The sequence below is a fragment of the Candoia aspera genome, chromosome 14 (genome assembly GCF_035149785.1).
Source record: "Candoia aspera isolate rCanAsp1 chromosome 14, rCanAsp1.hap2, whole genome shotgun sequence".
NCBI lineage: Eukaryota > Metazoa > Chordata > Lepidosauria > Squamata > Boidae > Candoia > Candoia aspera.
The window spans coordinates 9969692-9994846 of record NC_086166.1 but is presented as its reverse complement, the minus strand read 5'-3'; the positions used below and the strand labels follow the sequence as shown (position 1 = coordinate 9994846).

The window sequence follows — 25155 nt, the reverse complement described above, 5'->3', positions numbered from 1 at the left end:
CTGGATTCCATCCTAGAGCAGGAGATGGACTTGATGGGGCCTTCTAACACGGGTCAAGGTAAAAGTGATACTGAGAGGATGTCATAAATTCTCGTAAACGGGCTTCTTACTGAGGGCTGTGGGATGAGAAGCTGAATTTGGGAGATATGATTGATGTGAAAGAAAAATAAGAGCATTAGCAATTGGTTCCAGGGAGGCAGTTTAGATGGCATCAAGAGTAATGGTATAAATCATGCATAGCAAATATTGTCAGCAATATTTTGCAGCACCTTAGTATCCTCATGCCTTAGAACACAGATTAGAAAAATGAGTGATTAAGAGTTACTATGACCCAATATAGGAAAATCCCAGTGTTTGGCATTCTTTTGAATAACTCACAGCACCCACATTCACACAATATGTGACCACCAAAACCGCATTATGGCTTCATGAGATGCACGAGCACTGCCTTTGCAAGGATTAGACTCCCGATGATCAGATGATCAGTCCAAGTGATCCAGAAGCAGATCATGGTGGAAAATACACAGAAGTCAACATTCAGGAGCAGCAAGCAAGGATCCAGAGGACCATGGGCCTTATTGACAGGATATGATGACATTTGTAGCCCAACTGCAGTTGGCAGTGCTATTGTGGTTTATAAAAGGGACTCTGTAGCTTTACGTGCTTTTGTTCTGATGGGAGGATCCAGGGCTGCCTGGAGAATAAGAGGAGAATGGATTAGGTTCGATACCTACAAAGCTACAAGTCTGATTATAGATGCTTGCAGTACGATTTCCTCTTAGAAATTGGTTTGAGAAGAGCTCAGTGTCTGCATCATCTGTTCTCCTATTATGGAAAGTAGTCATGGGAAGAGAGAACAACATCAGAACCTCATAATTCCCCCAGAAAGGTCAGATTAATCCAGCAGAAGCACATATGCCTTAGGATGCTCCAAAGACTTTGGTTTTGGCACACCAATGGATGCTAGAATCTTGCTACTTCTTCACACCAAAGATTTATATCCCGAGCTTGGCATGAAGACAGCCCACGAGTGTATCAAATGAAGATCCTCTTGTGCTCTGAAGCATGGACACTTTGTACATTCCAACACATACTCCTGATTCAACAACATACTCTTGTGAGATTTCAGGATGGGGAGGGAGGATTAAATCTGGTGGATATATTCAGCCTTGCACATACTTTACTTAAGTAATCTATTGCAATGTGATACTAGGAGGTTAGCAGTTTCACTTTTTTAATAGGGGCATTTGGGTGATGTTCTGGACAGGGAAAATTGGTGAGAGAAAGGGGCATTTCCTGTGTCTCTTTAATGGTGCTGGACCAGCCTCCAGTGTAGAAGTTTCAAAGTAAGATTCTCATTGTCAAGAGCTTAGGGGAAGAAAGGTACAGAGAAATCTAGGATTTTTTTCAACCCAGGAATAACAGATGGTATCATCTGCTACAGGAGAACTGACATTATTGGGGAGTGCAGGGGGCCTTTTGCAAGTCTTCCCCAAATTTGTGAGTAGAGAAAGCAGATGGTCTATTTCTCAGGTTTTTCTTTTGGGTGAAAGAGAAATTTGTCAACCCTTTCTCAAGAGCAGGATTCATTCTTAGCAGTGGTGGGAGCACTTCTACTGGAAAAACAAAAGAACTCACAGGAGATGTTTCCTCCTAATCGATCTATTAAGATTTAATGGAAGCACAGAAAGATAGGAAAGCTCCAGAGTGCTGGAGGGAAGGTGGTAAGATCCACCTAGCCCAACATTTTGGTCTCCCAGTGACCACTGGTTGCATTTGAGAAGCTCCCAAGTCTGGGTCAGAGCCAAGAGCCTCCTTCCATGTCCCTTCCCAGCAACCAGTATCTAAAGCAGTGTTTCTCAACCCTAGCAACTTTAAGACGTGTGGGCTTCAACTCCCAGAATTCCCCAGCCAGCATGCTGGCTGGGGAATTCTGGGAGTTGAAGTCCACACGTCTTAAAGTTGCCAGGGTTGAGAAACACTGATCTAAAGCCTACTGCCTATGTATTCTGCAAGTAGTAAACCACCATCATCGTTAGTAGCCAGTGATAGTTGATCCTCCATAGAGCCATCCAGTCCTCTTTTCAAACCATCCAAATGGATTGAAAAAAGGATTTCTCTTCAGGCAGCCCTAAATCCCCCTGCATTTGGTTTTAGAGGATGGTCTCCAGTTTAACCCTCTTTTGCTCCAAGCAAAACAGCCCTAAATGCTGTCAGCCTTTCTGTGCACGGAGCTACTCCAGACTGCTAATAATCTGGCTGCCCCCTTCTGCCTTTTTTAAGAGGCAGCGACCAGAACAGAACGCCGTACTCATGTGTGGTCTCATCATAGATTTGTGGAAAGGCATTATTGTATTGACAGTTTTATTATCAGTTCCCTTCCTCAGGAGCTGAAATGAAAGACAGGACTTTCATTCACACACAAACACACTCCTGGGCCATCTCTCTGCTAAATGTGCAATGCTACCGCACACCAACTCTGAGCATTTCTTCAGCATTCTTTACTTGCAAAAGACATTGAGAAGCAAAGTCACTTTCCTCCAGCCAAAGGGAAATGGGCAGGGTGGAAAAAAATTCAAGGGGATTTCTCTGCTCAGCACTAATTAAAATGCGTTCCTTGTAACTGCAGGAGAAGGAAGTGCTAACAAGTCTTTTAAAATCTGTCATTAGTATATAGCAGGGTTTCTCAACCAGGGTCCCGTGGCACCCTCGGGTTCCATGAGTGGTCACTAGGGGTTCCCTGGCAGATCACGATTTATTTTAAAAAAAATTTCAAATTCGGACAACTTCACATGAAAGAGGTAAGTTTCATTCTTTATCTGTAGTTTAAGAACACTGTTAATGCATCTACTGTATACAGAACTACCCATGAAACAAATATAATAATTTTGTAACTTCTGGCCTATGTTGAGCCTGAATGTGCAGGGGTTCCCCGAGGCCTGAAAAATATTTCAAGGGTTCCTCCAGGGTCAAAAGGTTGAGAAAAGCTGGTATATAGGGAGTCAACGAATGGGGGAAATCACCATACAGGTAGTCCTCGCTTAACAGCCATTCGTTTAGTGATGGTTCAGACTTGCTGAAAAAACTGACTTGGGACTGGTCCTCACACTTACATCCATCGCAGCATCCTTGCGGTCACATGGTGGCAATTTGGACACTTGGCAACCAGTTCACATCATCCCGTGGTCATGTGATTGCCATTTTTGACCTTCTCAGCCCAGCTTCTAGCAAGCAAAATCAATGGGGAATCGCATTATTTTCTTAATGACCATGTGGTTGGCTTAACACCTGCAGTGATTCGCTTAACAACTGCCACAAAAAGGTTGTAAAATCAGGTCAGATTTGCTTAATGACCAAATGCTTCACTTAATGACCAAAATTCCAGTCCCAATTGTGGTTGTTAAGCAAGGACTACCTGTAGTCTAGATCCTTTAAAAATGTGATGGTGTTCCTATTTTACAGTAAGTTTTAAAAGCATGCCAGGGAACATTTCTAAGACTGCAGAATTTTCAGAGGTCTAAAACGTCAGGCAACGTGTCACAAAACAGCAGTGGGAGAAAGGCAGTGGTGAAGAGATTCAATTAGTGATTAAAAGCTAAAGTTCTGCTTCAACAAGCTATGAAGTTGGATGAACAAGTGTCCTGGATCCAAGAAGGATGCAGGTAAGCACAAAACACATCTATTTCTCTAAGTTATTATTAAAACAAACTTACCTGTGTTGCTATGGATGATTTTTCGAAAGCCCTGTTTTTGTAATGCCCAGCTACTATAGAAATTCTTTTGTGCAAAAGCCAGAAAGGCAGATGTTCTAATGCAGTGTTTTTCAACCTTGGCAACTTTAAGAAGTGTGGACTTCAACTCCCAGAATTCCCCAGCCAGCATGCTGGCTAGGGAATTCTGGGAGTTGAAGTCCACACTTCTTAAAGTCCACACATCTTAAAGTTGCACTCACTGTTCTAATGGATGTACAGAGAGACCACTGCAGGCCCAACCTCATTTTAGCCTAGTTTATTATATTTATAAACTTAGTTTCTCTGTGGCTGTGTTCACACAAAGAGTTTCATTAGGTCAATTACAACCTTAGGGGCTGCATTCAGACAATATTAGCATTAACTTTGGTTAGCTTTCTGTGGCTTAGTCTGATGTGCAGGCCATTTGTTACATTGTATAGGTTTTAATGTATTATAACGAATCTGACAAACTGTTTATTTCAGTTGCTTGATTCAGCCTGTTGTCTGAACAGATACTTTGGATGTAGCACTTCTGTTAATGCAAAATTAGGGGGAAAAAACCCTAATTTTATGGGAATGGCCCCTTAAATACTTCAGTGATAAAATCACCAAGGGTTTCTCTCCCACAATTATCGCTTGATAATTTGCAGGCAGGAATTTACGAAGTCTGAACATTTTCTGCTTGGCAGGGAGGGGGAATAAAGAAGAATTTTAAATTGCTGGAGAGATTCTGAATTCTAATGTAAGTTCAGGGTTGCTTTTGTATTATCATATTCAAGCTCCTGAGCATTCTCTATTTATTCTGTGTTAAAATGGGGACGGCATTTTAAAAAGGAAATACTGCATTTTGCTGAAGAGATTGAGAACACTTTGTTTGTTTGTAACATGTAATATGGACCTGTACCAATGTGATTTAGGTTAACTTTTGTTATTTTTACACAGATACTTTACTTTGTGATGGTCTGATGACTTGTTACAAATAAGCAGACCTGTTTATGATGGTTTGCAGGTCTAAAAAAGTTGTCACAGATATGGTATTTGTGTCATCTTACATCAGCTCAAAGGCAATGTTTCCCTTCCAGTTCTCTGCAGTTTTTAGATGTGTATTTTTGTTAAGGAAAACAGCAGAAAAAGGGCACATCTAACATATATACATTTCTGTATGTGTGGAAAGCCAGTCCTAGAATTAGAGGGATGCCCCAGAATTAGGAAGAGAGGGTTGAAAGGACTAATAGACTTCAGCAATTTTTGAAAGAGTTGAATCTGTAACAAATATAAGCAGGCTTGCAAAAATACAGTGTTTTTTAAAAGTAAAACTTCCAAGGGATAAAAGGGAATGCCTTGGTATGCAGCAAGGTCTCCAGAGGAGGTAAGACCAACAGTGTGGACCTTCATGTGAAGATAACTAAGGTGGGCTTTAATTGTGTATTGCAGATCAATTTAAGGCAACAGTCCCAGATTAGTGGGGTGCAAAGGAAGAGTTAAAAGCCAAGGGCTGGAAGGTCTGTTGGTATCAGCAAGAGATGAAAAGGTTGGTGCATTTATTTATTTATTTGTTTTTCAAATTTTGCTACTGCCCATCTCCCTCAAAAGAGGGACTCTTTTTCTTTTTAAAAAAAAACTATGAAGAGATTATTTTGATGACTGTTGTCCAACCCTCCTCCAAAAATCTGATTATGATTCTTTCCGTTACACTTGTTCTAAAGACCGGCTTTGCCTGTCTTGGTGTCATTTTGTCCACAGAGCATCTCCATGATCCCCAGCTGTCTCCCTAATTTTAAGGATTCAGTGTCAACTGAAAAGCCCTTGGATGAAAAAGCCACCCTTTAGAGAGCTGTTTTGGGCCATGCTGTTGAAATCCTACTGACAGGGGGAGCAACAGGGCCATCTCCTGATTATAACCCTTGTTGCCACTCAACAACACTTGAGTACACTCACCACTATCTGAAAGAGCCAGCATGGAGTATTGGTGAGGGTGCTGGACTAGGAGTGCAGAGACCCAGGTTCTAGTCCTCCTCAGCCACGGAAGGTCTCTGAGGAACTTGGGGCCAGTTCTTCTCTCTCAACACAAGAGCCAATGTGTGCAGTGGTGGACTAAGAAGGGGGAGACCCAACTTCTAGTCCCAACTCAACCATGGAAACTAGCTGGGAACTTTGGCACTTCCTCTCGACCCAATCAGTGACAAACCCCAACTGATTTTACATACCTTGATGCTGCCTTTGAATGGTGTTGGAATAAGAGGGAAAACACTCTTCTAAAATCACGACCAGGAAGGGTGATTTAAGCTGGTCTCACTCATGGGCTGGGAACGAGCTGATGCCAACCTCATGGGGATAAGGCAGAAAAAAAGAGGTTGCTGGGGCACATGTGGGCCAGGGTTAGGTGCCAGTCTGGACACAGTCTCAGCTATTTACAGCTCAGGTTCCCTGTGAAATAAATCTTGCTTGCACTCATTCCTCTGCTGATCTATTCCTGGATTTGCAGGACAGATGGATATAGCTTTTCCAGAGGACTTTGGGGGACTGGTTCTGGTACAATGGGTTTATATCCTCTGTAATAATGGTCTTATCATTGCTTTATTCTGCAGTTGGGTTCTGTACGTTGCCTAAAGTCCTACAGATTGAGGCTATAAATAAATCCCATAAATAAATGTTTCATTTGCTAATCTCTGACCAATCCCACATTCCTGGTTCATAAGTGAAAGGGAATGAGTATACACATTCCTTCCAGAAATCCCAAAACATCCTTATTATTGTTTTCCTGACCAAGTATGCATGTTTTTAAAAAACTGAAAATGAAAATGTTGTCCAAGTAACCAGCAGAGGGCACACGAAGCTCGCCAAAACTCCTACAGCAACCAAAGATAGAACTTAACAATTAAACCAATATAGTAGTAGTAATAGCAACTGTAGTGGTTGTTGTTATTACTACTACTACAGGTTAATCTGGCATTTATATGAGAGGCTTCTGAATCATCCCAACCCCACATTTTGGTGCAGTGTCAATCCTACGACCCACACTTGGCTTCTGATAGAGCCAGAAAAATATCTCTTTGTGTGGGGAGCACATCATTCACTTTACTCTCTAGTTTTTCACATACTTGCATAGGCACCCTACCATGTGCAGCCCACTTGAATTTAATCTCATGCACACAGCATCTGGTTTCTCACAAAGCACTGTGGTCGTATTATTTTAACCAAGTTTTGTTGAACATCCCACAGTGGGGTGGCTTGTGTTTGGCTAAACCAACACCAGCAAAGCAAATGATGGTTTAGTGCAAGAAACTAGGGGCAAGATGGCTGTGACCACATGATCAAGCCCTGTTTTATTTTTCTGTGGGTCGCATGCGGACCTCACCTGACACAAAAAATGGCAGAGCTTTGATCACGTTATTTCAGCCACCATCTTGACCCCCTCCAAGTGAACGCCCCTGCTTTCAACTCACATTTCTCTTTTGCCCAGTTTTTTTTCTCCTTTATATCTGCCTCTTCCCATTAGCCAGGCAACAGATGTGTCATTTCAAGATCCAGCAGCTCTCATGTTGAAGAACACTCAAGATTTTCCTAACTATAAGCTCCAATTGAAAGAGAGGGGGAGAAAAATCCAGAAATTCAGCAGCCCAAACAGATGTATTATTATTCTGCTATGTTTATATCAGCCTTTTCTTAGTCAGCATCTTTCAAATATGCTGGACTACAGCTCCGGTTCATAGGATCCAATTAGAAAATATAGTGATATCAAACCGTATTGTGACATCATTGGGCAAATGATGCTATTTTTTTGTGATGGAATGTCTAACAGACCTGGGGAAAGAAGAGGATGGAGCACAACAGTTATAAAAGGAAGCATGACTATTACAAATAAGATTCCTGAGTCCTGGGGACAAGGAAATATGAAAACAAGATTCAGAGCCATTCCACCTTTGTTATGATAGGTACAACCTGACCTGGAAAATTGCGTTGATGGGCTTCCAAGATTCTGTTGCAGTCCTTACTAACAATAGGGATCTTTCCAGAATCCAAGCTTTCTTGTTTCCTGAATTGCCTAATGCAAAGAGCTTGAAACAGCTACTTCATTACTCAAATACATAGTTTGCAGCATTTATGTGTTGATGTCATACATTGCCCACACCCAAATTCTTATGCTCCCATCATCCTAACCAACATGGGTAGCTGGATTCTGTGACACTCTGAAGCCATTCTACAGTGGCTTGATTGACAATTGTACCATGTGCAGCCTCTTCCGTTTTCACCAGAAATGATCTAATTGGAGGTAGTATTCCCTTTGTAAATGATGTTATTTTTGTGCAAATGATGCTATTTTTCTGTGATGAAATGTCTAACAGACCTGGGGAAAGCAGAGGATGGAGCACAACAGTTATAAGAGGAAGCATGACCATCACAAATAAGATTCCTGAGTCCTGGGGACAGGGGAAATGTGAGAATGAGATTCAGAGCCATTCCACCTTTATTATGCTAGGTATAACTTGACCAGGTAGGTTCACACATCTTGTTAAGGCATAACATGTTGTTTGATTTTGGCTTAGCAGGTTGGTGAATCTAGCCATTGTAGTTTGGACACCATGACTTAGAGCTTAACACAAACCCAGCCAATTGTAGTCTAAGCTATGGTGTGGTGTGACAAGCGAATACAGACATAAGCTTTAATGGTCCTTACAACAGTCTTGTCAGGAAGATCAAATTCCTTACTCCAGTATTGTATGGCAGACTCTAGGGTGAGTTCAAAAGAGCATAAGAGAGATTCAAACTAGGGACTTCGCACCAAATACTCTTACTTGCTGGGACACACCTGCCAAATCAGGCCATTTCTTTCCATCATTCTACCTTCTTAGCAACGTTCTTTTGTATTCTGTGGTGCCCCCAATTTCTCTCTACAGTGTTCCTCTAAAATCATCTTCTGCTAGCTTACACCAGTTCACACTGTAGACTCCTAAAGTTGGAAAGGATCCTTGAGGGCATCATATCCAACCCCTTGCTCAGAGCAATATTAAGGCATCTGTGATAGATTATTTTCTCATCTGGGACACATCCAAGGAGGGAAGCTAATCCTATTTGAGTAGTTGACACCAGAGTTAGAGTAACAAGTGGTTCTAGGAATGGTCACCTGACCTTTTCTACTGCTTCAATCATAGAAGACTTTTGGAAACAGAACGATGCAGGTCATGTTGATCATCTCTTGCTGTTTTCTTCTTCAGAGGAACATCAGTGAGTGATAAAACCAGCCAGGGCAATGGGAAAGGCATTCAAGACTGAAGAGGACTTTCTGTTAGGAATCCTCTGTAGGATAACTGAATAACCTCCGTAAGGAAGTAGCATTAAAAAAATAGTTTGGAACAATGCAATGTTTCACCCTAATTACCATGAGTAACTTTGTTTGCATAGTGTTAATATAATAACCCCTGGAATCCATTATATAATTTCACTGGCACCTTTTCAATTTTGGATTGAAAAAGAAATTCTGAAAATCCTATGCCAAGACAAAACCTGATGGGTTTTGGTATAGCAACTCAACATACCTTTTGGGACTCAAGGAAAGTCCTGTATTTTTACTCACACTTTTGAATCTTAGCAGCCCCATCTTGACCATGCGTTTTTGAGTTAGGGTTACTCCTTGCCTGTGTGTTGAAAACAGTGCGCTTTTCACTAGTTTGTTAATCCGTTGACTTGTTTTATTGTTTGGCCTTTTTATGGCTTGTAACCTACCAGGAGAACATCTGGAGAGAGGGTGGGTGGTAAATATTTTCAATAAAAGGAAACAAACATGTGGCAGGTGAGGAGGGAGCCAAGATTAATTTAGTTGCTAAGGGACAAAGCTGGAAATCTTTGCCAGGAAAAAGGGAAGAAAACTGGATCCAGGGCCATCAGCAAGGGGGAGTGTCAAAAAAGTCAAGATGGCTGCCATGACTGGGCAGTTGAAGTCCCATACCCATTTTATGTGCTTCACATCGGTGGTTCACATAAAAAAGGAGCAGAGCTTCAATCATACATTCTCAGCCATTTAATTCTTTCTCACCCTAGCCTACTTCTCAGGATTGATGGGGTAAAGGGAAGAGATGACCTTATATAACCTGTCTTGAGCTGAAGGAGGAGGAGAGGAGGTGAAGGAGGAAGAGGAGGAGGAGGAGATGGAGATCATCATCATCATCATTGGCACTTGTGCAAAAATTGTAATTTTTAAGTTTCCCACAGGTGGTATGATCACAAAATTGAGTGTGGTTGAAAATGATGTTAAAATTTTGTGGGATTTTCACAAGCACCTTGATAGCCACCAAGAAGGCAACACACCAGATATAACAGCAATTGAAAAGAAATTTTTGTAGATGTGGCAATACCAGGGAAAAGCAGAACTGCAGGGGAAAATCTTGGAAAAATCTACCAAATATAGATATCAAATGATCAAAATGCGTAGATTATGGAAAAGATCTTACAAAGTCATGCCTATAGTTATGGGTGCATTACAACAAATAAACAGATGAAATACAGTTTTACAAGAACAAAATATTTTGCTATATCAATTGGAGAAGAGGAAGAGGAATAACTTCTTTGCTGAGCACATGTTGTATCTTACATGTGTGGACCTCAACTCCCAGGATTCCCATCAATGGCCACGCTGCCTGTGGAATCTGGGACTTGAAGTCCACACACCTGGAAATTGCCAAGGTTGAGTAACAGTGCCTTAAAAAGTTATGCATGAGGAAAAAGATGGAAATGGGTTTCTCGCTGCTCCTGATGTTTTGGGCCTGGGCTTCCAGAAGCCATAGCCCAGCATGGCCAAAGACCAGCCCATATGAAGGTTCAGGGGGAAAGGCTTTGCTAGATCTCATTGAGTTAAACTGGAACACAGTTTATCTCATCCCAAGGCATTTTAATGTGTCGAAAGTAGGGCCCTGAAGAAAAATGGTCCTGCCTCATTTTTCCTTCAGCTTGAAGAAAGAGATTTTGCGTTCCACAATTCTATCAAAGCAGAAGAGCATTTGGCTGGTGGGTGGTATTTTTGCCCTAAATGACAAGACGACCAAGGGTTTTGCATGTGGGTCAATGTCCTGTCAACCTTGGAAAATTTGAATGGGAAGTGGTATGCAAAGTGTAAATTCAGGGAGGGAGGGAGGGAGGGGTGTCCACAGAGTATGCTCAAAGTCAAGAAGGAGGCTGTAATGGTGCAATGGAAGCTTCACCTGTTTTTGGTGAGCATCACATGTGTGATGTACACAGAAAACAAGTAGAGGTCACCTCCTCACAGCTGCCATCTTGATTTTTTTTTAACCATACCCTGCCACCTTGATTCTATAGGCCTTGTGCAGAGCTGTAAAGACCTGACTTTCCCCCCCTGCAGTGCCCTGGGATGGTAGATGAGCCCATTCTGCGATGAGAGAGTGTCTTATTACCACCAATCTTGATTACTTATTTATTTATCCAATTTGTCCCCACCCATCTCCTCCCTTTGGGGGACTCTGGGCGGTTTACAGTAATCAATTAAAACAACAATTATAAAATCCACAATATAATATTATGTTCTTCTTACTTGCTGGTCTTGGTTCCCCATGGTGTTTTTTTTTCCCTTGTTGATTCTTTTGATTTTGTTTTTTGATTTTCATTCTTGTGTGCCACCTGGAGGCCCTAATTGTGAGAGTAGGTTTACAAATCTCTAAAAATAAAATAAAAATAAAATAAAATAAAATAAGGGCAAGCAAGAGGGATGGTGGAAAGAAGTGGAAGAGAAAACAGCCCTAGCAAAAACTTATTCTATCAGCTCCAGAAATAAAGGTAGCTCATAATGCCACAGGGAGAAATTCAAAATTGACCAATATGAGAATAAAGATTGATTTGCAGGAGGGAAAGAGAGAGAGAGGGAGAGAGAGAGAGAGAGAAGGAGATTCTGCCCAGGGACAGAAATATGTGGACAAACTGCAGAGCAAATTTCAGCACTAATTTAAATATGAGAGATTGAGCCCTGGGCTCTCTAACATTCTTCCCCAGCCCAGGAATCTGAGCCCCATGGTCAATCTAATTTCTGTTGCATCACCTGGAGATTCAGTGGGAAATAAAAATGGAAACTTTCAGTCACCAAGCCTTCAGTTCCCCTCTGGTACCACTGGCCACCAAGGCTGGCTAGTAAGCCCTCCTGGGCCCAGCAACATGGAATGGGGCCCAGTAGTGTGTGTTTTTCCCCCAAGACCCTCTGCAGTTGAATTACTGACTCTGGAAGTTGCAGTTAATCAATGTCCCAGTCCTGTGTTTTCTGTTCTAAACTCCTGTGTCCATTATAAGGATCCTGCAACAAATTGGGCGAAATAGGGAGAAGGAACTAATCTGGAATCTCCAAAATTTAGGGGGTCATAGGAGTGACTCCCTAAACTTTGGAAATTCCAGATTAGTTCCTCTTCCCTATTTCACCCATCTTGTTGACTTCCCTATTTCGCCCATCTTGTTGACTTTCGCCCATCTACTTGACTTGTAACAAGAGCCATTCTTCCTTGTCAAGGTCCACACCAGAGATTTGGGGGCAGCTGGGCAAGGATGCACTCTGGGCACGGACTTTGTGTTGCATTCAACCCAATTTGCAGATTACTGGGCATGTTGCAGATGCATAGACTTAGTTGATGAGCACTGTGTTTAGGGTTTTGGGGGGAGGGGGGCAGTTTGGTTATTCTCCTTCTTCCCAAAACAACAGAGCACAACCCTTGAGGAAAAAAATATTGGAATGAATGAATGAATGAATGAAGATATAGATATATAGATCTAGATTCCATGTCAGATATAGATATAGATTCCATATATCTATATCTATATATCTATATATATCTATACATACATGCATGCATGCATATATACCTTGAGAAGACCCTGAATTTCTGTGCTGGTGTCTTTCCTCTCTCCCATGTCCAATTCCTGAATGTTTGCACAATCCTTATTTATTTTCTGTGTTCAATCAAATGTAGCAGCAGCAGTATAATTAAAACCTTGCTCTTCTTTTTGAATAAAGGGTCTGGGATTCCCCTCTTCCCCCAAATTGTGGCCAAATCCTATAAGCAAGGAGTAGGGAAACCTGAAAGCCTCCATTATAAAAAGTTGGGATTTAGCAAACGATATTGCATGCTGAATTTTGAATTAGTCGATGGGGAAATTAAAATTAAAAAGCTGTGGGTGTGATAAGAAGAGGGGACCTCAAAAGATGGAGCTGGAACAACGAAGGAACCACATATTTCTATATCTGTTTACTCAAAGTAAGCAGGTTCAGATAACTTTCTTTAGTGTAAAATGAAACAACCTGCTGACCTCCAGATTTTTAAGCCACGATACGACTTCTGTAATTCCTAATCATTCGTTATGATGACTAGGCCTTATAAGATCGGTCATTCAAAACTTCTGGGGGACTCCAAATTGCTGAAGTGTGCTTAGCAGGTAGAATGATTTCATTAATTTTGGATAAGTCTAGCTTCAGTCCTGAAGACGAAGCGGCTGAGTTAAAAAATATATGGAGGTTTAAAAGCTGCCTCAGAGACATCTCTTGAGATTTCCTCTTGTGTTCTTTGGCCCGCATCCTATGCTAAATCAGACCAGAGAACTATCTGTCCTTCCCCTCGTAACACTGGTCAGATGACAGATTGTTATAATGACCCGAGTAAGAGCCAGCTGCCGGCTTGAGGGCACTCTAGCATAATGCTATCTTTGGATCTCCCTCCAAGGCTTCCCCCAGTGATGAAGCAATCACTGAGCTGCCCTTTTACATTTCCCATAATGCCCTGGGGAGCACTACTATTTTAAATTTCCACAGTGCTGTAGATTCCAGAGAAATAGTATATTATGTATCTGCAGGAAATGGGAAGCAATGCTAAATAGCAGTTCACGGTCGCCCACCGAGGGGCCTATCCTGGTGGATGAGGTCCCAGACATGAGATACTGTATGTTAGAATTTGTCATTCATTGATGTATTACCTCCAACAATCACAGGGAACCCTCTCCAAACGTAGAGCCCCTTTTCCTATTTCCACATGGTCGGTTCTAGAATCTGTGTGATCAAGAAAATAGGGTCTGATCTGGTTAATACTTGGATGGGAGACCACCAGCCCATGAAGGCTAGGGAAAAAGTGCTTTTCACCAAGGCTTGGAAGTAAAAAGAAAACCCCAGAATGAAGTAATAGCAAATCACTTCCATATTTTGCAAAACTACATAGGCACTTATATGAAACCACCAAGAGTAAAGATGAACTTAAAGGAGATTTTATTAAGTCTGTGCTAGTGACTGTTATAATAGGGACGCGGTGGCGCTGCGGGTTAAACCGCTGAGCTGCCGATCGGAAGGTCGGCGGTTCGAAACCGCGCGGCGGGGTGAGCTCCCGTGGCTCGTCCCAGCTCCTGCTCACCTAGCAGTTCGAAAACATGCCAATGTGAGTAGATCAATAGGTACCGCTTCGGCGGGAAGGTAACGGCGTTCCGTGTAGTCATGCCGGCCACATGACCACAGAGGAAGTGTCTATGGACAAACGCTGGCTCTTCGGCTTTGAAACGGAGATGAGCACCGCCCCCTAGAGTCGGACACGACTGGACTTTACGTCGAGGGAAACCTTTACCTTTACTAGTGACTGTTATACTATCTGTAGCCATTACTTGTGCTGTGAAGTTTCAGATCCAGATTTAGGAGAAAGACGGCTCAGATTCCTGCAGGATCCACAATAGTACATTATGTTGAATCCACTCTGGATCTTCAGTTTTCTTACAACCTGTTGAGAAGGACTGTTGCCACCCTGCATTCTTCCATACACGCTTAGACATTTGTAGAAATGTCATCTTACCAATATCGGAATGGTGTGACCTTCTAACTATAGCGTTGGCATCCCATATGCAACAATGATTGATTGATTGATTGATTGATTGATTGATTGATTGATTATGTGCCATCAAATCATTGTTGACTCTTAGTGACCATATAGATTTTCTCCATGATGATCTGTTCCTAACTTGGTCTTTCAGGTCTTCCAATGGTGCACTCATCACCACTGAATTGAGACCATCCACCCTGCTGCTGGTCAATTTCTACATCACTTTCCTTCCAAAGTCACAGACATCATGCATACCTTGATGCCACTGTGGAACTGTGGTGAGTTGTGTAATTTGCATCATGATGATATCATGCTGTGTGTGACATCACTGCCCTTCGTTACTTGCTCCTGTAGATACCTATGGCCATAGCTTTGGGCAGAATGCACACCTTACACATAGGAGATCCTGGTTTTCATCTCTGGAATTTTGTCTGTTGGACTTATAGCCCACTTTTTCATTCAGGAACTCAAGGGGGCATAGACAGCGCTCCCTCCTCCCATTTTTTTCCCCATGACATCCCATAAGCTGGGCTGAGAGAGACTGGCTCAAGGTCACTCAGGGAGCATTCTTACTGAAGGTGGAATAGAATCAGGGTCTACCTGCTCATGTAATAGTATGTGGGAAAGACCCTGGGAGATGGGGGAAGAGCTGCAGATTAGGCAATGGTCAGATAAGAGGCAGCTAAGCCCACAGAAGGAATGGGGTATGGCACATGTCTCAGAAGGGAGCCTCCCTAGTTTGATGCTGCCTAGAGAAGGGTCAGATAAGAGAGGGCATAGCCCGCAGCCGCATAATGGGTGGAGCAAGAGGCTTGGAAGACACCCTCCCTATTTTCTCAGGCTGTAAAGGAGAAGGGGGTGGGGGGGATGGAGAGAGAGAATAGTCCTTTCAGACTTGCAAGATTCTGTCAATGTAGCTTCACAGTAAAGTAGAATTAGCTCATCTGATCGTGTTTCCTGTCTGGTCTACCTGAGAAGGCTCTCAGATTCCAGTGTGGGGTAAATCAGCTTCCTATGTATGCACTCATGGAAATAGACAAGATGTACCATCCAGGTTTGGAGTTTGGACAGCTCTCTGGCATTGGAAAACCTTTTCTCTAATGGCAAGGTAGGGTTCATCAGCTGTAACAGAGAAACATTTGAACATACCTCCAAAGGCCAGGTTTTTTTCTTTCTTTTGGATGTAAGTCAACTGCTGGTTTCTCTCATTCAAACTCTGTCCTGGGAGCTGTTTGGGGGTGATCCCCTCCCCGCTCAACTTTGATAAAGCATTCAGGAAGATGTTGCATAGATACTCCTGAATAGGTAGACATAGAAGGAGACCACGTTTCACCTGATTAGAACGTGGGGATGCATTATCTGGACCCAAAGAACAAAGAGAGCCATCCTGTTCCTTCAGCTGAGGCTATCAACCCCTATCCTTGGCTCATGCCCCAGGGTGCAATCAGTCTGGTGCAGTATCACTCAAAACTCAACCTGTGGGTTGCAGACCCTGAGCTGAATTAACGTCAGGTGCGGCCTGTCCTGGAAAGCCAGGTTGGTGTGGTGGTCAAGGCACCGGGCGAGAAACTGGGACCACCTTGGGCACAAAGCCAGCTGGCTGGCCTTGGGCCGGACACTCTCTCTCAGCCCTGGGAAAGAGGCAATGGCAAACCACTTCTGAAAAACCTGGCCAGGAAAACTGCAGGGATTTTATTATTGAGGGCCAGTTTGGTGTAGTGGTTAAGGCACTGATCTAGAGACCGTGAGTTCCAGTCCTGCCTTGAGCACAAAGCCAGCTGGGTGACTTTGGGCCGGTCGCTCCATCTCAGCCCTAGGAAGGAGGCAATGGCAAACCACTCCCAAAAATCCTTGCCAAGAAAACTGCAGGGATATTATTATTATTATTATTATTATTATTATTATTATTATTATTATTATTATTATTGAGAGCCAGTGTGGCGTAGTGGTTAAGGCACCGGAAGACCATGAGTTCTACTCCTGCCTTGAACACAAAGCCAGCTGGGTGACCTTGGGCCAGTCACACTCTCTCAGCCCTAGGAAGAAAGCAATGGCAAGCCACTTCTGAAAAACTTACCAAGAAAACTGCAGGGACTTCTCCAGCAGTCTCCAAGAATCAGACACGATTGAACAGATCAAAAAAAAAAAAATAGTCACAGAACTATGTCTCCACCAGCCAGTTCCACAGGTGTGGCCCTTGGCTCTGTTGCAAAGGGGGGTGGGGGAAATGACAGGGGTCACCCAGCCCCCCTCCCCCAACACAGCAGGCATTTCCCCTCCATACCTGCCTACCTTGGAGGTGAAACTCCTGAAAATACACCCCTCCTTTTTCAATTTCCTAAAACCTCCAGCAACCCAACGGCCTGTGAAGGTACAAGCGGGGTGTGGCGGGGGAGAGAACTAATAATAAAAGTTTCCTGTCTCCACCACTTTGCATTTCCAGAAAGTCGGAGGTTCAGCCGAGCCTGATAACCCTTTCCTCCCTCCCCATTCCCGAAACCCACTTTCCCTCGGAAAATGCTAGTGAGTGCCTTTAAACTCCCCCCCCCCCCATGGCTTTTCCCCCATCCTGGCTAGGCTAGCTCGGTTTCGGATCCGCGCTTTCTAACTTCGCCTCCTCTTTTCCTCTCCTCTCCTGGCCCTTTTGGAGCTCCGCTTTGTCGGGGTGGGGGGGACGAGGGACGGGGAAGGGGGCAGAAACTAGCCGGTCCCTTTGAAAAACGACAAAAGCCAGAAAAAAAGAAAGCGGAAGAGAGACAAATATCCGAGCCGAGCGCAGGGCTGGCCGCCCTCCGCCTTACACGCGCGCGCACACACATCCCCATATCCCTGAATGTGATTAAATGTCTCGAAATCTGCTTCTCATTTTCCTCGGGGAATTGACGTTCCCCCCCCCGCCCCCCCCCGCTCCGCCGTCTTTTCAACCCTTGGATTTATTGAACCTTCCCCCCCCTCCCCAAATCCTTCACTTAAAAGCAGCCCGCCGGGGCTCAGTTTCTCCACTGCTGGATTTCTCTCCCCCCCGTTTTGTCCCCCCCACCCCTTCCCTTCCTCTGCTCGGTTCCTCCCAGCCAGGCAGCTCTGCGCGCTGAGCCGTTCGGGGGTGCGGGGGGGAGAGGGCTGGCGAGAGAGGGGGAGTGGGAGGCATCGGGGAGCCTCGGCCACAGTGCCAGGGACCCAAGAGACGGGGGCGTCCCGTTTCGCGGCAGCAGCAGCAGCAGCTGTTTTGGCGTGTCTCTATTCGCTCTTTCTCGGAGGGGGGACTTTTTCTCTTTCTCCTCCTCCCTGCCCGGCTCCACAACCAGCGCGCACCTACGAGCGGCTGCGGCTGCTCCGCTTCCCGGAGTGCGAAGCTCTGATCAGGCTCCGGCCGGGGCGACGTCTGACATCTCCCGGCGGGCGTCCTACCTGCGCTTTCCTCGCGGTGAGTCGGCCTTTCTCTCTGTCCCGGAGAAACCCGGAGCGGGTCCTTCGCCAAGGGGGCAAGTCGGGGGCCCTCTGCCCGCCCCCCCCATCCCCCAGCGCTTCCAAACTTCTTTTGGCCCGCTTTTAAAGCCCGGTTTATAGGCAAGTGGAAAATCCCTTTCTGTTATTATCGTTATTCCTGTTTATCAAGTGGAAGATCCCCCTATTATTATTATTATTATTATTATTATTATTATTATTATTATTCCTGTTCATAGACAAGTGGGAGATCCTATTGTTATTATTCTTGTTCATAGACAAGTAGAAAATCCTATTATTATTATTATTATTAATTCCTGTTTATAGGCAAGTGGAAGACCCCCGTATTATTATTACTAATTATTACTCCTGTTTATGGACAAGTGGAAGATTATTATTGTTGTGGTTGTAACTTGGATTAAGCAACTTCTATATGCACCTCTTCACTGTCAGTTAAAGAGAATTACTATTTAATGGGGGGTTAATTCCCCCCCCCCATTTCCATCCTTTTAAAAAAAAACTCTCTTGTGTCTTCCCCTTCTCTTTATTTCCCATTTAATCCTTTCACTGCTTCATCTCAGAGTTTGAGTGAAAGGATGGAGCTTTTAGAAGACTTTCTATAGGATGCAGCCCGCGCTGGCTGTTAGGGTCCCTCAGACAGGGCTTGTGTGTGGGCAACTAAGAGTCTTAGCATTATAGAGCACATTGGCAGTTTAAACACTTTGTCTTCCAACATCATTGATCTGACCCTTGGTTGGAAGGACATATATTTCATGTCAGGCCAGCAAAGCTGTGTGGTGTGGTGGGCTGTGCTGTTCCAAAATGAAATCCTGAAGACAGGAGAGAGAGGAATTGGTTATAAAAAGCTGGAGCAGCGAGTTTATGGCTCGGAGGAGAACCACATCCCAGCTCTCAACAGGAGATGTTTAAGACTGGTGAGGGGCTGGGGGAAAATTTTATAAGCATCCCAAGCAGAGATTTTGCAGATGGCGTGCATATGTGCGCTCACCCTGTCGCGCACTGCATCGCTGGCCACATGTGTGGCATTTCTATCAGAGATGCCAGATGCTTTTGAAAAGGATGTCTCCAGCTTGCACATCTGGAACGAAGGCCTGTGCCCCAAGTGATCCAATGCAAACATCTCCCTAGATCTCTCCTCCTGGAAACAAGTCCAATGAGCAGGGTCAGGGAACGCCCCCTTGCCCTTGACAACAGCCACCTCTATTTCTTCAGCAGGATTGAGAGGTCAACCCAGAAGGTCCTTCTTATTGGGCTTGGCAAGGGTTCCTTAGCCAGAGCTCTTACCCCTTTTATCTTGTTGGAGACAGACTTGGGCATAGAGTGCAACATGGTACTTCTGGGTCAAACACCAAGGATGATCTTCCAACCTGCTAGACATCCAAAGTGTTGAGTTGACAGCTCCCAGACTTCAGTATGGGCCAGACGGCCTGACAGGTTTTTTCTCAACACATCTGCAGCCCACCAGGCTGGGGGGAGCTGCTCTAAAGAGTCTCCAGCTGTGGATCCCAAGTCCTAATATTTGGAACACATTTCCTGTTTTTCAGGGCCCTTTTTGATCAGAGGCTACTGGTTGGGGAGCCTTCTCTTCTCTCCATTGCTTAACACTTTCACTTTCCCAGCCCTGTTTCCTGGAATATAGATGCACTGATTTGTTGTCGTCGTCGTTTTAAGTGTCTCTAGTTTACAGCGCCTTCCATCCAGCAACCTGTCTGCCCCCTTCGTTCATCATTCACAACTAAATTAATCTATCCAAGCTCTTTGGGCTCCACAGATATCATAGCAAGATTGTTTTTTTTAAAAAAACAAAACCAATAATAATGCAAGGGATGCATATCTCTCATTTCCCAGAATGTTTTCAAGAATCATTCAGTCCTGAAGGAAAGTGCTTTAAGATTCAAGCTGAAATGAAATGTTAAACTAGGAGGCATTAGTTTTCCTAGACAAATAAATGAAATTTCCATGTGGGGAAGGAGTAAGGGGACCTGCCAGCATTTTGCTGACAAAACCAGGGACTTGCTCCTAACACACATCTCTCTTTTGTATCCAGATTAACTGTTGGAGTGGGCAGGGAGACAGTTCTCTGCCAATGTGCCCAGAGGGGAATGCAGGTGCAGTGGTGAGCATTCAGGTCTCATGCATCAGGTCATTCCACATCAAAATGAGGCATCTTTTCAGTGGCTTCCAGGTCTGCTGCTCTGGATCTTCCTCTCTGGCAGGGGCTTGCACTCATTCCCCCAACCTTTCATCTTGTAGAAGAAACAAGTCTGTAGTTCTCGCAGAGTTCTTTGTGATCTTTACAAGATGCAAGGTGGGAAGGGAATGAAATGCTAATTCACCAAACAGAAATGGAGGGTCTTTGCTAAGAACTGCCTAATTACAGACTCCCACTTCCAAGGTTTGAATGGTCAATGCTGGTGAGCATCAGCTGTCCCAGATTTCAGACCCACCTTTTCCCCAGTTCCTACCTGAACATGCTGGGAAGTAAATCTAGGATATTTTGCATGAAAGCATGTGCTACAGGTAGTCCTCACTTAACAACCACAATTGGGACTGGAATTTTGGTTGCTAAGCAAGGCAATCATTAAATGAATCTGACCCGATTTACTACCTTTTTCTGCGGTGGTTATTAAGCAAATCACAGCAGGCATTAAGTAAACCACATGGTCGTTAAGTGAATCATGTGGTTCCCCATTGATTTTGCTTGCCGGAACCTGGCTGGGAAGGTTGAAAATGGTGATCGCATGACCACGAGACGCTGCAATGGTCATAAATGCGAACTGGTTGCCAAGCACCCAAATTGTGATCATGTGACCGTGGGGATGCTACAATGGTTGTAAGTGTGAGAACTGGTCATAAGTCAGTTTTTTCAGCACCTTCGTAAGTCCAAACCATCACTAAACGAATGATTGTTAAGCAAGGACCTACCTGTATTCTTTTGAGCTTCTGCCCATTCTAGGGCATTAGAAATTCTCACACTAGTCCTATAAAATATCAGACAATTCTGCCCTGCCAAATAGGTTCAGGGCTGTTTCATAGAGGATGTCCTGTCTCTGTATGTCTTCCATGCACATCAATGTGCAGAGCACATTATTCCGCAAAACGATAATTAGCGCCACTGGCAAGATTTTCAGAGCAGAAAGCCTGGCATTGAACCTGGCCTGGGTGCCAAATCCTTCTAAACAGCCATCCTTTCGTAAATTGTTCCATTTGTTCTTCCTTCTAAAACAGTTTAGCAAGGGAAGTGAGTCTTTAGAACAGATTTCCTTTGCTCGGTGCCTTCCAGCCGTCTGGGAGGTCAGCTCCCATAATCCCCAGCCGTCCTATGCTAGCTGGGAATTATGGAGTCAGATAGGTCTGGAGGGGGGCAGAAGCTGCAGAAGACTATTTTAGAGGGTGCTTATTCAAACTATGCCAGAGCGACTACCGGTTTCCAGAATGGCAGAGGGATGCACCGCTCGGCTTCAGTTCAGCCTCACCTTTCTGCTTAATATTTCAAATCCTGCACTTAGTGCCTGTTTCCAAAACTCAATTCCATCTGTCTCACAGCCACGGCTGCCGCCTGTTTGTCTCAGTTGTGAAGCAGCTCTCTCGTTTTCCCAATTCTGAAATGCGTGAACATGCTGGCAAGTAAGCCGGGGTGCTACGACCAAAAATGTGCTGCATCCTTCTGGGTTGGAAAGGAACATCTCTTCCTTGAGACTTAGGTGAAGACTTGGTCATAATAATGTGGAGCATCCTAAAATAGGGATGGGTAATCTGTGGCCTCAGCCTGCTCTACCTCCCCTCCCCTCCCCTCCCCAGGCCTCCTTAAACTAAACCATCAAATTTCAGAGGCATCATTGCTGAAAATCAGAAACTTGTAACTTTAAAGCCAGGCAACGTCGGCTTTCAAATAGCCTTGGCACAATTAAAAAGGAAACTACATCTTTCTCTCTCCCTAACACCATCCTGGGGACTAAAGCAGAAAATCCTGGCCCCATCCGTGTGGGTCTTGTAGCCCCGCCCACATTGCACAATTGCCCCACCCACTGTGGCCCTTGGACCACCCAGATGTGCAGCCCTACCCTGAAGAAAAGTGACCCCTTTGTTGTAAGCTCTGCTTCGTTAGCTTCTTCCATTTTGCTGCCCCCCCTCTTTTTTTAATCCATTCAATCTTGTCCAGTTCTCAGAGACCACCTGGACAAGTCCCTGCTGTTTTCTAGGCAAGGTTTTTCAGAAGTGGTTTGCCATTGCCTCCTTCCCAGGGCTGAGAGAGTGACTGGCCCAGTGTCACCCAGCTGGCTTTGTGCCTAAGGCAGGACTAGAACTCACAGTCTCCCAGTTTCTAGCCTGAAGCCTTCACCACAACACCAAACTGGCTCTCTTTTGCTGCCCTATGTGCCTACAGATCCACAAATCTTTGTTTCTTTGGAATCTCTCCTTGAGCATGACCATGGTGGGCACCATCTCAATTGTACTGACCATCCTGCAGATGCCCATGGCCAGGCCGAGAGCAAAAGGGCACCCCCTCCTCTTCCATGTGCAACATTGGTGAGAGGACGCTTTTTTTTGACATCGCTTGAATGACAAGCCAGGATCCTGCATTGTCTGGAAGGCCTCCAAGATAATGTAGACCCAGCAGCAAGCACGCCACCTGGAAATCTCCTTGAATATCTCCCAGCCATTTCTAGCATCTGCCTCTTGATGGGAACTCTCTTTTTATGCCTAATAGCAGGGTCATCTTTTCCTAAGGGGGCCAAGGTCACACATTCAGCTCACAAGTAAGATTGGCATGAATCCCTTAACCAGAATCCACCTGATAGTTTAATGTAGGGTAGCAAAGAAGTTGGACTTGGACTAGAGAATCTCAGGTTCACATCTTCACTGAACCATGGGAGACTTTAAGCCAGTCTTTGGGTCTCAGCCTGGCCCAGCCCAGCCCACCACACTGGGTTGTTGCTGAGGGAATATCAGGGATGGAAACCCCTGTATATGTTGCCTTGAGTTCCTACAGAAAAAGTGTGAGATGAACGCAAATAAATAGGTTGGGTTTGCTGTCATAGCATGTGTCAGCCAGAACAGCCCCTGTAGGAGTTATGAGTCACTGATTCTTGTCTTCCTCCTTCTTGGTTGGCACCTCATGGGCGCCCTTTGTCCATTTAATGGGAGGCAAGAGGCTTGCTTTCTGCTGTCGAGGACCCCCTTGGCTGGAAATGGCCAACCCTTGGATTCTAGAGGAGAGGCCATTTCCTGTCCCAAGTTGTGAGACTGGTTGTTTTTCCCCCAAGGGCTGAGCAAAGAATAATGTTTCACAAATTCTCCACCTATTTCGAAATGGTGAAGGGAGGTGTAAGGAATAGCTGTAGTTTCTTGGCAAAGTTGGGGCAACTGTGTGCCAACATCTCCAAGAGTGGCTTGAGAAGGCAACTCTCAATGCAAAGCACATGATAAATAGGTGGAGCCTCATTTCCAGCCACCATCTTGACTTTTTTGACCACAGCCTACTGACTCCCCAGCAGCTGTCTAAACTTCTGGAGATCTTTATGGATTCTGGCAGTTGGGTTCCGCCAATGAACGCCATAAACGTGCTTTGTGAATTTCTATTCCTCATACCCACATAATTTAATAAATTATTATTATTATTATTGTTATTATTGTTGTTGTTGTTATTATTATTATTATTAGTTTTGAGCTGCCTTATCATCCAGGTTTGTTGCGATAGTTCCTCATTTCTCATTCATTGAAGTCACCAGAAGACCTTGTCCTGAACAGGGTTTTACTTGGGAATTAACAAGTGGAAATTCAGGAGATTTATCTTTTAAATGTTTCAGTTTGGTTTTTTTATATCTTTTAATGTACTGATTGATTGTTTTTAGGTTTTTTGTACGCCACCCAGAGTCACTTGGTTGTGAGATGGACGGCTATATATTTTAAAATAAATAAATAATAATTAAGCAATTAAACATTCCCCCCCAGCCCCCCCCCCCCTATTACTGGCAACTCAACAAGAAGAAAAATATGAGAAACAGATTGCAAACTGCACCTGCTGGCTGAAAATGCTTCGGAAGTTGTTTTACCAACATTTGTGCAGACATGAACAGTCCTGACCACTGGGAAAACCAGGGAAGGATTGGCTTTAAAAGAGATCTCCCCTTACTATCTGGGAACTTCTTTTTAAAAAGCGCCACAGCCATAAATCTGGATATACTCCATTGCACCCTACTCATCTAGTACCTAGAACAAGCATTTTTCAGACAAGTTATTGGCCATATCAGCAAGCAATAAAACAATACTGACTAAGGAGGAGAAAACATAACATCACGGATAAGAAAGAAAGAGAAAAATCTACGTCAACTTCATTCACAAAATGTCATCAGCCTGCAATCATCTCCAATCTGTTCAAAATATTCCATCCTCTTTGGGATAGTTTTTGATACAAAAGGCAGTCCTCTTGATCAGATGCCGGCCCGTTCCCTGCAAAAAATGGGACCGTTTCTTCCAGATGTCCCAAGAATCCTTAAATTTTTGAAAAGGACCTCAGCAGTCTAGAGAAAGTAACCAGATCCTGCATATTTGTGTTCCTTAAGTTTAACAGAGAGTAAGCATCTGCTAATAGTGGACGAACCATGTATACTGGCACAGCCACGAGGAAAACATAGGCCGAGTTATATATTTGTCTGTTTATTAAATTTATATCGCCTCCCATCTCCCACAGTGGGGGGAGTTATGAAGGAGAACCCCCATTCTCTACATTCTATTCTGCATCCCTCCCCACCTGCCCAGTTTTTAAGTCAGACACTGTTCGGGTTGGTGTATGGTCAAACTTGGCATTTGGGAGCAATGTGCCAGCACTGCAATGCCAGCTTGCTAAAGCCTAAGCTTGCTTTGAGATCTCTCTGGCTCCTTATCATGTTCTTGGTGGGCGTTCAGGCCCAATGTAAAAGCTTTGAATTTCAGGCAGAGGCAAAATCTACTGTGATCAGCCCAGGATTGGGATCGACCAGTAAAAAAACAGCTCGGTGTTTAAAAGACCAGAGCTTCAGAGTTTTCCATCAAGCTATCCCCACAATTCACAACACGGTGACAATGTCTTTGGAGAAAGCGGATGGCAGTCTTCCAAGATGGGATCAGGCAAAACA

The 25155-nt window shown here is 44.2% G+C and overlaps 1 protein-coding gene across 1 annotated transcript in view; it reads left to right on the top strand.

Annotated features, from left to right (window-relative positions):
* The first annotated feature begins 17902 nt into the window (after positions 1–17902).
* Positions 17903–25155, top strand: part of NTN3 (netrin 3) — a 108236-nt gene continuing 100983 nt past the window's right edge. The window contains exon 1 of the mRNA XM_063314641.1: positions 17903–17996. The gene's annotated coding sequence lies outside the window, so the exon portion shown is untranslated. The remainder of the gene's footprint in view (positions 17997–25155) is intronic.